General features: G+C 39.3%; 1 long non-coding RNA gene across 3 annotated transcripts; it reads left to right on the forward strand.

Annotated features, from left to right (window-relative positions):
* Window positions 1-1,927: 1,927 nt before the first annotated feature.
* LOC120966479 (uncharacterized) lies at window positions 1,928-7,389 on the forward strand. 3 transcript variants are annotated; one of them, XR_005760241.3, is made up of 6 exons: window positions 1,928-2,316; window positions 3,353-3,751; window positions 4,197-4,400; window positions 4,493-4,754; window positions 5,079-6,752; window positions 7,178-7,389. It is a non-coding gene; the product is annotated as an uncharacterized lncRNA (long non-coding RNA). The 3 variants fall into 3 exon arrangements; XR_006665419.2 differs by lacking the exon at window positions 4,197-4,400 and having other exon boundaries at window positions 1,929-2,316; window positions 3,353-3,503; window positions 3,605-3,751; XR_005760240.3 differs by lacking the exon at window positions 4,197-4,400 and having other exon boundaries at window positions 1,929-2,316.
* Window positions 7,390-14,044: the final 6,655 nt, after the last annotated feature.

The raw sequence follows: 14,044 nt of genomic DNA on the forward strand, positions 1-14,044 counted from the left end.
ACTTATATACCTAGAAATGATTTTTGTAAAAAATAAAGAGCAAACTATGAGGCAGCTGCAGTTCAAATTTGACCCGCTTCCTACTAAATCAACGAAAATTTGTCTTTTTCACGAGAGGTGGATCAAAGCTTTTCACACCCAACCATCTGGTCAATTGTGCATTAAATATGTCCTAGTATTTTATAAAATTGATTTGGTACAGATTTGCAACAAATATTTGGTAGGTCCATAAAAAAAGCTCATTTTGGGCACTCAAAAAATGGAAAATGATTTTTCGTCCAAAGAAAATGCTAACTTTCTTAGGCAACATTGTTTGTTATTCCAAGATGCACCCTTGTGCACAATATGAGATCATTTGAACAAACAATGCCATGAATGTGTCCATAAGATTGATCATTTGGCTTGAAAGCCATGAATCTTCACACATGATAGCTCATTTCTGAGAACACTTTTTTAAAAGAATTGCCGTATTACAATTTTATTATTTTTTATGGTAACTTGGTCACATATAATGACACAATGCGATAGTTTTCCAATTTTTTGCTTTTTTTTGAATTGTTTATGCCCGTTTCAAAATGCGGTCAAAACGGCGGGCATGACTGTTCCTATCTAGTGGTTGAATCTTGGAAATTTTTTGGTGTTTCTCTGATTAAATATATACTTTTGTACCTAAAAATGATTTTTGGAAAAAATAAATAGCAAACTATGAGGCAGCCACGGTTCAAATTTGACCCGCTTCCAACTGAATCAGCAGAAAATTGTCTTTTTCACGAGAGGTGGATAAAAACTTTTGACACCCAACCATTTGGTCAATTGTGCATTAAATATGACCTAGTATTTTATAAAATTGATTTGGTCCAATTTTGCAACAATTATTGGTAGGTCCTTCACAAAAAAAACTCATTTTCGGCACTCGGAAAAAGGAAAATCATTTTTTCGTCCAAAGAAAATGAAAACTTCCTTAGGCAACATTGTTTGCCATTCCAATATGCACCCTTGTGCACAATGTGAGATCATTTGAAAAAACTATGCCATGAATGTGGCCATAAGATTGATCATTTGGCTTGAAAGCCATGAATCTTCACACATGATAGCTCCTTTCTGAGAACACTTTTTTAAAATAATTGTCGTATTACAGGTTTATTATTTTTTCTGGTAACTTGGTCACATATAATGACACACCGCGAAGGTTTTCCTTTTTTGATTTTTTTTGAATTTTTTATGCGTGTTCCAAAATGCGGTCAAAACGGCGGGCATGGCCATTCCTAGCTAGTGGTTGAATCTTGGAAAACTTTTGGTGTCTCTCTGATTAAATAGATACTTATGTACCTAGAAATGATTTTTTGAAAAAATAAAGAGCAAACTATGAGGTAGTTGGAGTTCAAATTTGACCCGCTTTCTGCAGAATCGGTGGAAATTTGTCTTTTTCACGAGAGGTGGATCAAAACTTTTGACACCCAACCATTTTGTCAATTGTGTATTAAATATGGCCTAATTGCTTAGAAAATTGATTTGGTCCAATTTTACAACAAATATATGGTAGGTCCTTCACAAAAAAACTCATTTTGGGCACTCAAAAAATGGATAAATGTTTTTTCCGTCAAATTGACGAAACGTGGATCAAAAGCATTTTACATAAAATCATTTGGTCAATTATACATAAAATTTGGTCTAATACATAGAGTTGGTAGGTTCATCACAACAAAACTATTTTTTATACTTCAAAAATGAAAAATGCTTTTCTCCTGCAAAAGAACTAATTTTTAATCAATTACGACCTATTTCTATGGTCATAATGTCATCAAGGCCTTTATTACATTCTGATTGGTCCACGAGCACCTCACGCGGATCATGCATCGACCACCATTGGATAGGCCCGGATCCGACGGCAGCCCTCTTCCCCCATCCCCTCTACCCCTCATCCCTCTCATCCCCCTCCCGAATCAGCGCAGCTCCCTCTCACCCCTCGTCCAAACCCTAACGGCGCCCTCCTCTATGCGCCGCCGCCCCCATCGTTTCTACCTAACACCGCCGTCCCCTTCCACTCGCTCTCCTCCATGAGCCGGATCCCCACCTCCTTCGGCTCCCCTTCCACTAACTCTCCCGTGAAGGCCGAGATGGACGTTCGACGGCCTCGGCTCCCGGATTCCGCACACCCACTCCGCTCCATCTGCTCTGATCTAAGTCGATCTCGGCTTCCTCCCCAAGCCACGCGACGCGAGATCAGCTCCGGCTCCCGCTCCGACCATGGCGGCGACCATCCAGTCCGTGAAGGCCCGTCAGATCTTCGACAACTGCGGCAACCCCACCGTCGAGGTACGGACACACACCCATCCCCCGTCTCCCCGATCTGTGCGCCGTCGGTCCGGTTCGGCTCGATCTGGTAGCGGTGGTAGCGGTAGCGGCTAGCGGGTGCCGCTCTCGTGTGTGGCAGCGGCTTGGCTTTAATTGCGCGGCCGATCTTGTCCGGTAGGGGTCCGAGGGGCGCCGTCTGGGGTTTCTGAATTCCCCTCGGCTATATTTTTTGGGGGTTTAGGTTATGCTATGGATTCCGCGCGAGGTGGCGGTTTGTTCGCTCAGATGCTATGGCGCGTGCGATTTTCGCCTTGCCTGCTCTGCTTGGCATCTGTTTTTTGGTTGTTTCCACAGATCGGTTGGTTCGTCATGCTTATGCTCGGCTTGTGCTTCCTGAAAGGCACTGCCAATCTGGGGCTTCCAGACTTGTCACTGACGAGTTGTTCACCTGCAACCAGAGCGGTCTACTGCCGTGAAGAATCCCAGCAACGAGTGTTTACATGTACAGGCTGGAACTATCTAGACAAGTGCATGTACATAGAGGCTAGCAGCCTATAGTACTACAATAGCAGTTTACTTCTCACGGAGTGCTACATGCATGGAAGCATCTTACTTCTCTCAAAAGTAGTGTGATGTGTGCTATAGAAAAGAGTGAACATTTTTTTCCATGTGAAGAAAAGAGTGTATACATGGCAATACTGCTGGTCGCTGAGAGAAATACTCAAAAAAACCAGTAGAATTTTTGTATTTAGATTTTACTTTATTTTTCTTAACATGATGTTAAGTTATTTAACATGCTATGAGGTCAATGATACACAAATGAAATAGATTTTACAAGAAACCTCTGACTAAAAGAAGTGAAAATTACTGCATCAAACTAATTTACTCCCAGCGGTGCATCAAGTGGTGGGTCATTTTGTTATTACATCAATCACTGTTTTACTTTCAACCTTTATAATCAAGTTTTGCCTCCCTTCATGTCTAGTGAATGGACACAATGTTCCTGTCATAATTATTGTCTGAAGCTAATCGTGTCTGAATCATCTCTCTTTTGTAGGTGTCTATGAAGCTTTGGAGCTGAGGGACGGTGGATCTGACTACTTGGGCTAGGGTGTTTCCAAGGATTACATTCGTTTGACCGAATTATATACCACCATAGAATTCTACACCCTGTGGTGGACTTAAGTATCTTCATGACTTCATTTGATGTGTGTATTTCTGTTAATTTTAAGCTTATGTTGCTCTGAAAATGTACCTCACTGACCGTCTGTCTATTTATTGTGTACTTCTTGCATGAGGATGCGACTAGTGATGCGGCGCGCCAAGCAGCAGTAGGGGAAGGGGGTCTCCTGCTCGAGGAGGCGGAGTAGGGGTGTGCCTAGCTGGCAGCCCTGTCCTACTCGTGGGGGAGGGCCAGGAGGGGTCTGCTCCTCTGCTTCCATTGCGACCGCGGCAGGTAGCTCCTCCACCCCCCTCCCCGTCTTCCTCTGCTCACTACTTCTGCTGCGAAGTTTAGGAATATGTGGTGCACTTGTCCCAAGGAATTTTAGAGGGATCTGTATGAACAAGTCATATTTTTATTTTATTTTATTTAAGTTGTTAGTTATCAAACAGAGAGAGAAGATGAGCTCCTGCTTGGATTTTTTTCTGCCAGCACATGATTTGTATGTATGCAATCATCATCTTGCGTGTGTGAGCTGGTTCCTTGCTTGGGCATCGCGTCGATGACCAAGTGTTAGTGCTGATTTGTTGTGGTGGTGCTCATCTGGCCATTGATTTCTTGCTGATAATTAGGTGCTAAAGAATGCTACAGTTTTATTAGGGTGTGGTTGAAACCATTGGATGGCCTTCGTGGACTTGCTAACAATACTGGTCTCATGTTTTGTTTCCTTTCTGGACAGGTTACGGTTTAAGTGTTGCTGCTGTTTAGTACTAAGTGCTTAACTTAACTAAGCTTGAGCTACTAAAACCCACTCTCAAATTAATGAATTCCTGTTTTGCGAAACTTCAATGTTGAGCTCCTCTCCTCGCTGAGCCATGGACGTCGATTTTCATTTCGTCGACCACCACCCCAGCTACCTTCTTGTGTAATCAAATTTGTTGATGTATGTATGTACATATATATATGTATTAGGCTGGGTAGTTCAACTCTAGTTTTCTTTCCAACTCATTCATATATATGGTGGAAATTGTGCAGGTTCCATGGTGCCAAGTGGCCTCTGGCCATCTTGAATTGGAACTCCAGAAGCTCTTTGATGTTTCTGCCGCAATTTTCTCCTGAGCGTGATTCCGTCGAGAGTTGGGTTAAGTGACTGCTGGTGTTGAACGTGCTTTTGCAGATCGAGTTCTGAATCTGCTTGCTGCTCACCTTCTTCGGCTACATCCCTGGCATCATCTACGCTGCCTGGGTCATCGCTAAGTAGGTGTCGGAGGGGCTCCTCACCTCTGGCTGCCTCTAGGTATGCATGCACCGATGCGCCTCGGGGGAACTTGTCATGTTTCCCGGTTATTTTCTGTTCAGTACAGTCCTCTGCAGAATTTACAAAAGCAATTTTTACTGTATGAAGAAACTAAACAGATATAGTCCGTCGTATTCTTAACAACACAAAACGATGCATCTTCCAAGCAAAAGTAATTTTGCATATCCAAAAGAGAAGCGCCCTGCAGCCTGTTGTTACTTCCATCTCTGTTCCAAAAACAGAGGAACCATCTTTTTTGGTTCAGATAATTGCGAGGAAATTCCTGAACTGATCCCTGCTTCCTCTGGTTGTTGTTTGTGCCAGGTGACCCAAGGTTGCTGAAGAGGAGCAGCAGCCGCACAAGAGTATCTGAAGATGACTCCTCCATTTCTAACCCATCCCCTTCCTTCCACTGTTTTGGATGATGAACTTGATCCTGCTTAATTAATTAATTTCTCATCGTGCTTAATTAGCTGTAAATGTGCCCCCTTACTGAAGAAGAAGAAGAAGATAATATGAATGTAATTTAATTGGATGGTCCCTTTCATCGTGCTTAATTGTAAATGTGCCTCCCTTACTAAAGAAGATAAGAATCCATATGTGTTATGCAAAATTAACTTTGTCATCTTGTAAGCACTCTAGGCAGTGTCTAGAGGGTGAAAATATGAGAACAAAAAAGAATTACTGGATTAATTTAAAACATCCATCCTTTACTCCATCCATGTCATTGTTATTTACACTTGGGAGTATTTTTAACTTGAAAATCTCTGGTGAACTGCCATTTGGAGTACATTTGCTTGCTCTGTTAATTTTTTTGGGTTACTCCATCTTGCTCTGTTAAGTAAAATTTGATATTGGAGTAGCAGCAGTAAGCTAGACCCTCCATCTTGCTCTGTACATTGTCAAAGTTACTCCAAGTTAGCAGAAGTACTGTTAACTTCTCAATTTGCTTGGATTACATTTAACTTCTAGTACTCCAGTACTCCAGTAATTTTGCTTAGAGTATTTAACAAGATTGAACTGTACATGTGTGGAGTAATTTTGCTGGGAGTATTTAACAAGATTGAACAAGATTTAACTTGTCAACATTTAACAGTATTTTCAGTAAGTATTCTGAACATGCTTCTGAGTATTTCTAGATTTTGAACATGCAAGCAAATCTACAGGAGTAAACAAGTTCTTGAGGTAGATATTGCAAGTGTTTTATCTAAACATGTACTCTCACCGAAGATATTTCAAGTGGTCTGACCAGATTTTCTCAGTTTGCAAGTTTACTTACTTTTCCAGTTAATTAACTGGACATCTTGGAGTAGTTAGAAAATCATGAATTATTTGCAGAAAACCATAGAAGTATTGTACTCCAGTGTGCATTACTTACATAAACTTGCTTGCAAGCTTATTTTCTGACTCACATATTCTGAAACTGAAAAAGCTTAGTTAACTTCTGTAGTACTTTGGGTGAAAATAGAATGGTTGCATCCTGCACAACATACTTTGAGTGAATGTTGAGTACTGTATGCACTTGTGTAATAGATGTTGGTTGATGAATGCCTGGGTGTGTCGCTGCTTGTTCCATGCTACATTTAGGAATTGTTCATTTTTGTGTTATGACAACTTCACTGCATCCTGCCGAAGCTGATAGTCAGTGTCTCAGTGACAGAAATAACTCAAAAGTTATACCTTTATCTGTGCTGGCAATCGGATGTATATAATCGTAACCATGAGACTAGTTATTACCGTAGCCAGCAGATCTCTGTAGTAAGCAGTAACTGGTAGTTCTCATAATCCATCCCATAGATTACTGCCCCAACGTGTGTTCCAAGGGCTTTACCTGTTAGAATTGATGCTTGTTTCTACTAAGTGTTGCACTTGTTTCTACTAAGTTTTAACTGTGAATCTGTTGTTTCACATATACTAGATACAACTGATGCCTTGAAGAAGTCAGCTCCCCTTGGATGGTACAGTGTAGCAAATCCATGTCGATTCATTCATTCTTTGGTGAGTGCACACTACTACCACATTCTTTGCTGTGATCAAGTGCGACTCATATCCAGTTGTTTGCTCACATTATTATTTGGTTATGCCATGCCGCTGCCATTGTTTGCTTAAGCATGATTTGCTCCAACCTGGCATTGTGTTGTACTAGTACTAGTACATACTTCAATTGCATGCATGCATGTTTGCCGTTCCCTGAACTGTTTGACTGTGACCTGTTGTACTGTCCATATGTTACTTGATCATTTGCAAAATATATCTCAGTTTTCACCGTAATGAGAATGTTATATGCATGGTTTCCTGTTAAATTTAAAGTTCTGCAGCAAATTTTCATTGTTATGAGATTTTATATTCACGAATTCACTTGATTATGTTTCTAACTTTTGATAATTTATTATTTGCACATGCTGGCTTTCATTCTTCCAAAGTTGGGTGTACAGGAGAAGAAGAATCCCGAAGATAAACCACACCCAACAATGCATTTTAGCTCACTAGAGATAGTTATGCTCGCAGCTAGTTATGTGTATATTTAGTTGTATTTTGCTGAATACCAGAATTGTACTATGCTTGGCTGTTGTATGAAATATTATGCCTTATTGGCTCTTTTTGAATCAAAATATCTAATTGCACAAATATAGAACTGACGTGCGGTACCCGAAAAGCAAACATGGTAATTGGTTCCCATTTGACTAGTGAGACCTACTTTAAAATAGAAAAGAAACAAAAGAAAACTGACAAGTGGTCTGAAAAAAGGCCGAGGCCCAAAACAATTTGCATTGTAAAAGGCTTTGGCCCAAAACATAAAAGGCTATTGGGCTTGGCCCATGTAGCTTACCCAAATTGAACGAAAAAAACAACAAATGGGCTGAATTATTGGGCCCGGCCCATGTAAAACACCAAATCGGACCGGGTTGAATCTTGTCAACGACCTTTTCAATTGGTCGCAAATTGCCACGTCAGCTTGCCACGTGGGATCCGACGTGGCCTGAGCAGAGAGCTAGCGACCAAAATAGAAGGTCATAGGATCAACGACCTTTTGTTTTGGTCGTGGAATTCCACGACCTTCTCACACAGAAGGTCGTTAATTTCAGTTTACGACTGCCAGCTTTTGACCTTCTATTTTTGGTCACAAAAAGGTCACAAATGAAAAACAATGACCTTTCAGTGACCAATAGTGATGGTCGCAAGTTGACATATTTCTTGTAGTGCGGGGACAAATGGCCCGTTTTCTACAAGTGTGTATCTTACCGAGGAGTTATGCAATTTAGGCACTACATCAAACAATGTTATTTCACAATCGAGATTTCTCACGGATCAAAATATATAATGTATGCAAGAGATAATGGAGATAGGATTCATATAGGTGTCATTGAATGGGATTGCTTTTGCTATGACTATCATATAAAAAGTAGGGACAGGATACATTTTTGCTACAACTGTCTGCATTTTTGTGAAATATATGTTTGCAATACATCAAAAGATTAAGCAAAGAATATAATTAATAAGTAAGCATTAGTTGTTTTGTAGTTATTTTTTAGAAATTAACAATTGTTCAAAATTTTAAATTAATACTGCGGACATATTTGACGAAGGAGAAAGATTTGTTGCATAGAGCAATGAGTTTAATCTAACACATAGGGGCCTTGAGTAAGTTTGTAGGACTTCATGAGATAGATGTTGAGATTTGGTTAGTTATACTTGTTGTTCCTGGAACCAATAGGCACGAATCGACATGGAGATTAAAATTTATTGCAACAATAGCAAGGCAAGTATTAAGTACTGATGAAGATTCGGAAGAATAAGAATAAGAACATTATCTTCTAAATAAATCATTTTATATTTACAATAGATATTTTATACAATAAGTACTTATTTATGTGATTTATGAAATGAGTCTGTATTACAATGATTTATATTTTTATATAGTATGTATTCAACATCAATCAATATTAAAGAGTATGGATGGACAAAAAAATTAGGCATGACTTGTGCTAAAAAATGAAAACATTGAGTGTAAAAAAAGTTGCGAAATGAAAACAATAATCAATGTATTCACGTATTTATAAATTATGGATGAATTAACTAATAGGGCTTCAAAGGAGTGTCGAGAATATCGTGAAACACTGATTAATTTCCATTTCACAACATTTTTGACAATTAATATTTTCATTTTTTAGCCCAAGTCATGCCCAAATGTTTTGTCAATTTATACTCTTTAATATTGAATACATACTTTAAAAAAATTATTGTAATACAGACTCATTTCATAAATCACACAAATAAGTACTTATTCTATAAAATATCTGGTGTAAATGCATAAAACGATTTATTTAAGAAACAATGTTCCAATTGTTCATGTTTTTGATCTTTCGGATCTTCATCAGAACTTAATACTTGTCTTCTTATCGTTGCAATTAATAGATTTGAATCTCAGTGTCAATTCATGCTTATTGTTTTCAGGATTAACAAGTATAACTACCCACGTCTCGACATCTATCTTATAGTCTTGCAAAATTACTCCATGCCCCTGTGTGTTAGATTAAACTCATTGATGTATCCAACATGTCTTTCTCCTTTGTAAAATAGTCTGCTATATTAATTTAAATTTTTGAACAATTATTAATTCTAAAAAATAACTAAAGAAACAACTAATTATCAAATAATATGTACTTACTAATTATATCCTTTGGTTCATCATTTTGAAGTATTGGGGACAACATCACAAAATGGAGACGGTTGTAGCGAAAATGTATCTTGTCTCGTGTTTTTATATCATAGTCGTAGCTAATGCAATTCCATCCAACACCACCTATATGAATCATATCTCCATTATTTCTTGCATACATCCTATAACTTTATCCATGAGAAGCCTCGCTTATTAAATAACGTTGTTTGATATAGTGCCTAAATTGCATATCTCCTCGGCAAGGTACATTCTATACATAAATCATTTATGTACTAAGCTACACCTCAATTTGAAATACTCCCTCCGTCACAGTTTACTGGGCGCGCTGGAAAAATCTCTAGGACCAAGGTGGTTAGTGATTGGTTGTATCACGTACTAAAAAATAGCATCAGTTGTTAAGTACGAGGCCTAATTTGTGTGCCCACAACTAGTAAATGAGCAGTCCTAGTGCACGCACTGGTGGAGGAAAAGGACCGCATGCATGAGATGCAGCCTACACGCCTCAAAATGGCCTAATTAACTCATCATTAATTGCCCACATGCCTTAATTCTCTCCTATTATGAAAATGCATGAAAACTGAAGTGCGCCTTCTAAACCATGATGGAGGGAGTATAATATAGTTACCTTGAAGTACATACAAAATAGAAAATAAAGATGTTACTTAGAAGTACTCCTGGTTGTTTCTTGATAGACGACAAGTAGCCAATATGTGTGAAAAAATCATACTGCCCTTACTGTGCGCTATTAGTTGCCTCTATTTATCGTGAGACAAATGGAGTTAGTTGCGGCTAAAATGTTTGCATGGACAATAATATTTCTAGAAAATCATGAGTCTAACGAAAATAGATTGTGTGGTTTACCATATATTTAGGATAAATAGTTGAATATATTCTTTTACTTCTTTGATCAACAAATATATGATAGACAAATTAACTAAAAGTGGTAGGCAATGAACGAAGCATGCCCTGCTGCGGCGACACGAGGCTAGGTGCATGTACCAAGGTTAACATCACTTGCAATGAAATCTGTGAGAAAAGCCAACTGCTCTCACTATGCGCTATTAGTTGCCTCTATTTATAGTGAGACAGTTATAGTTGCTATATTTACACGAAACAAACGGAGTTTGTTGCGGCTAAAATGTTTGCATGGACGGTAATATTTCCAGCAAATCGTGAGTCCAAATAAAATAAATTATGTGGGTTACCATATATTTAGGATATGAAATTGAATATGCTTTTTTACTTCTTTGACCAATAAATATGTGATAGAAAAAAAGACTAAAAATAGTAAGCAATGAACGAAGCATGCCCCTGATGTGGCGACACGAGGCTATAGGTGCATGTAACAAGATTGAGTTCACTTGCAATGAAATCTAGGTTTCATGATTACTTTATGGAGTGGCTGGTATGTTTTATTCAATGTGTGTTATAGCTTATCGTTTCACAATGTTGCGCCCACAGTAATCTAATTTCATTTTTCTTTTAATCATGCACAGCTTATCCCTTATTAGGGAAGGGTCGGGTTCATGCGTGTGGCCAACTTGTCCATCGATGTGGACGACACAGTTCAATTTAACATGATGTTGTTAAAAAATGGCATACCCTTGACCCTCACTGTCACAACGAGGGAGGGAGAACATATTTCCGTGGTGCAAATTTGGTTCAAATTGCCATAGAGTTAAGGATGCAGGTTAGGAAGGCGTTCTTACTATTTCTTCACTAATTTGAGGAGGCGCACATTGAGAGCAAAAGCTATTTGTGGTGCAATGTCCTGCAGTCACCATAATATGTATAGTTTAAGTGGTGATCTGGATTTCGTATATATATGTACTGCTTTATGGTACTAGTTAGCACTCTATTGAACAAACATATGTTGTATGCATTCACTGGTACGCGTCGGTGCTATACAAACGGTTCTTAACCCCATTCGACGATGGCATTTGGAACCGTCCAAGTGAGTGTGGGCGATAGGGGGTCCTTCCCACACGACCCAGAAACCGTCAGGGATAGGGAGCCAAGATGCATATATAGTACTCCTACTCGTTTGCGCTCGCATTGCCATCGCAGTCGGTATTCTGTGGCGCTACGTTTAAGATGCCCGGCCCATCACAAACGGTTCACTATTATAGAACATGTATGATAAGCATACAATCACACACATTCACTTTTCCCAAACCGTATGTGATAACTAATTAAGAAGATTAGCTAATCTTTGTATGAGTGTCGGACAGGATTACGAAACGTCAGACCATCGTAACATCATCGTACACGACAACTATTGCACAAGCTATTCTGTGGTGCAACGTTTACGATGCATACTTCATCAGAAACAATTCATGGTTGCGAATCATGTATGATAAGGCAACTATCACAAACGTTTAGTTTGCCCGCACCGTTTGTGATATTGTCTGACATCTCACACAGTTTGCAAACGGCAACTGTGTGCATGCTTGCACATATTTCCTCTTTGTGAACTGTGTCAGATTATGGTGTATATCGCAAACGTTTGTGTTTTTCCAACCATGTGTGCCGTAATGACCTGTAGAGCGTAATTTCACCATAATTTAATTGTTGCTATTTCAAATTGTACCAGATTTGAATTTGAATGTATGCGATAGCTTTATTCATATCCATTAGGTTCAAACAACCAATGCGTTAGATTCATAGGTACATATGTTCAAGAATTACTTAAGAACCAAATAAAGAATGATGAACCACAATTGTATACATGTACTATTAAAGACAGTAAAGAAGGAGGCGAAATACATTCTGGTTACTAAACAAGGTGAAGCGGAATGCCCGTATTGTGCCCTCCTTCATGCAGAAGGCACGCACGACTCTAGTCCAATCCCTTGTGATGGCCGACCGCCCATCCTTCATGGTCTTCATGAAAACATCTAGATAATCATCATGTTTTGGTAGAAATACTTTAACCTTTGCATGCCCACCAATCATGTAGTTTGAGAGGTAATCTTGAGTAAACTGCTTTGGGATCCACTGCAAAGGAAAAAGATTCAGACATTGTCATCTAACACAACTCATTATGGGCAGTAGAAAGAAGGCTGCAGGGTTCTTACTTACCATCCTACAGTTCGCTGTTGTCTTGGATGAAGTGTAAACAAATAGTTTAATTGCCATCTTTTGACCCATTTTACTAACAATCTTTATCAGCTTCCTCACTTGATGCTGGTTCATCGATATCTCATTTCCCCATACGCAGAAAGGGTCGATGCGCGGATGTTTACCAATGACATATGTACCTAAAAGCACCAAGTTAATATTAGAAACTAAACATCAATTGCACAATGATGTAGTACAACAATCTTTTATAATATTTTATAACATCCATCCAATATACTCACATATTAGATGAGTTAACATCTGATATTATGGGCCAGAAGGAGTTTATTGCATTTTTACAAACTATCGGCTGATTAACTACTGTTGTATCCATGGGTTAGAGATAGTTTGAGCTAGTTCGGGCTCAAATAGCCCTAAAGTATATCCAAACACGAGGGCTAGTTTGAGCTAGTTGCATCTAACCCACCGAAAAAACTATCCAACCCAAGAGGTGCTAATTTGAGCTAGTTCTCCTAGTGCATTTATTGTCAATCTAACCCTGTCATCTAAATACCTCTTTGCATGGAGTTAGTTCAGGGTTAGTCATGAGCTAGAAACTAACTCTAACCTCTAGCTAAGTTGAGTATCCAAACATGGCTGTGTTGTTGTTGTTGTTGTTGTTGTTGTTGTTGTTGTTGTTGTTATTGTTGTTGTTGCTGCTGCTGCTGCTACTCTTCTACATATATCTAGACATCGTAACACTCTTCCTTGTTGCTATGTAGCCTAGGGTTGAATATTTAGACATTAATTATAGTGCATGTTGCTATGTAGCCTCATATATATTACATATGGCCCTAGTTAACCTAACGATAAATGGGTCACACATATATTCAGTTAAAAGTCTGATTCACCAATTCGTCCCTTATCAGCCCCCGACCTATATGGTACCAGCTACTGAAGTCCTGAACAGTGAGTATATATAAGCCATGGGATGAAACTAACCTCGATGGAAAACAGCAGTCGTTCCCAAAGTTGTCCTATGTACACTGGTGCGCGTCAGTCCTAAACAAATAGTTTTTAACCCCTTTCTGCGACGGCATTTGGAACCATCGCCAAGTGAGTGTGGGCAATAGGGGGTCCTTCCCACACGACCCAGAAACCGTCGGGGATAGGGCCCCTACAGTACTCCTACTCATTTTGCTCGCATTGCCATCGCAGTCGGTATTCTGTGGTGCTACATTTACGATGCGCGGCCCATCACAAACGGTTCACTATTATAGAATGTGTATGATGCGCGCCCCATCACAAATGGTTCACCGTTAAGAAGATTAGCTAATCGTCGTACGAGTGTCAGACAGGATTACGAAACGTCGGACCGTCGTAACATCGTCGTACACGACAACTATCGCACACACTATTCTGTGTTGCAACGTTTACGATGCATACTTCATCAGAAACAGTTCATAGTTGAGAATCGTGTATGATAAGGCAACTAACACAAACATTTAGTTTGCCCGCACCGTTTGTGATATTGTCTGACATCGCACAC

Source organism: Aegilops tauschii, chromosome 6 (genome assembly GCF_002575655.3).
Source record: "Aegilops tauschii subsp. strangulata cultivar AL8/78 chromosome 6, Aet v6.0, whole genome shotgun sequence".
Taxonomy (NCBI): domain Eukaryota; kingdom Viridiplantae; phylum Streptophyta; class Magnoliopsida; order Poales; family Poaceae; genus Aegilops; species Aegilops tauschii.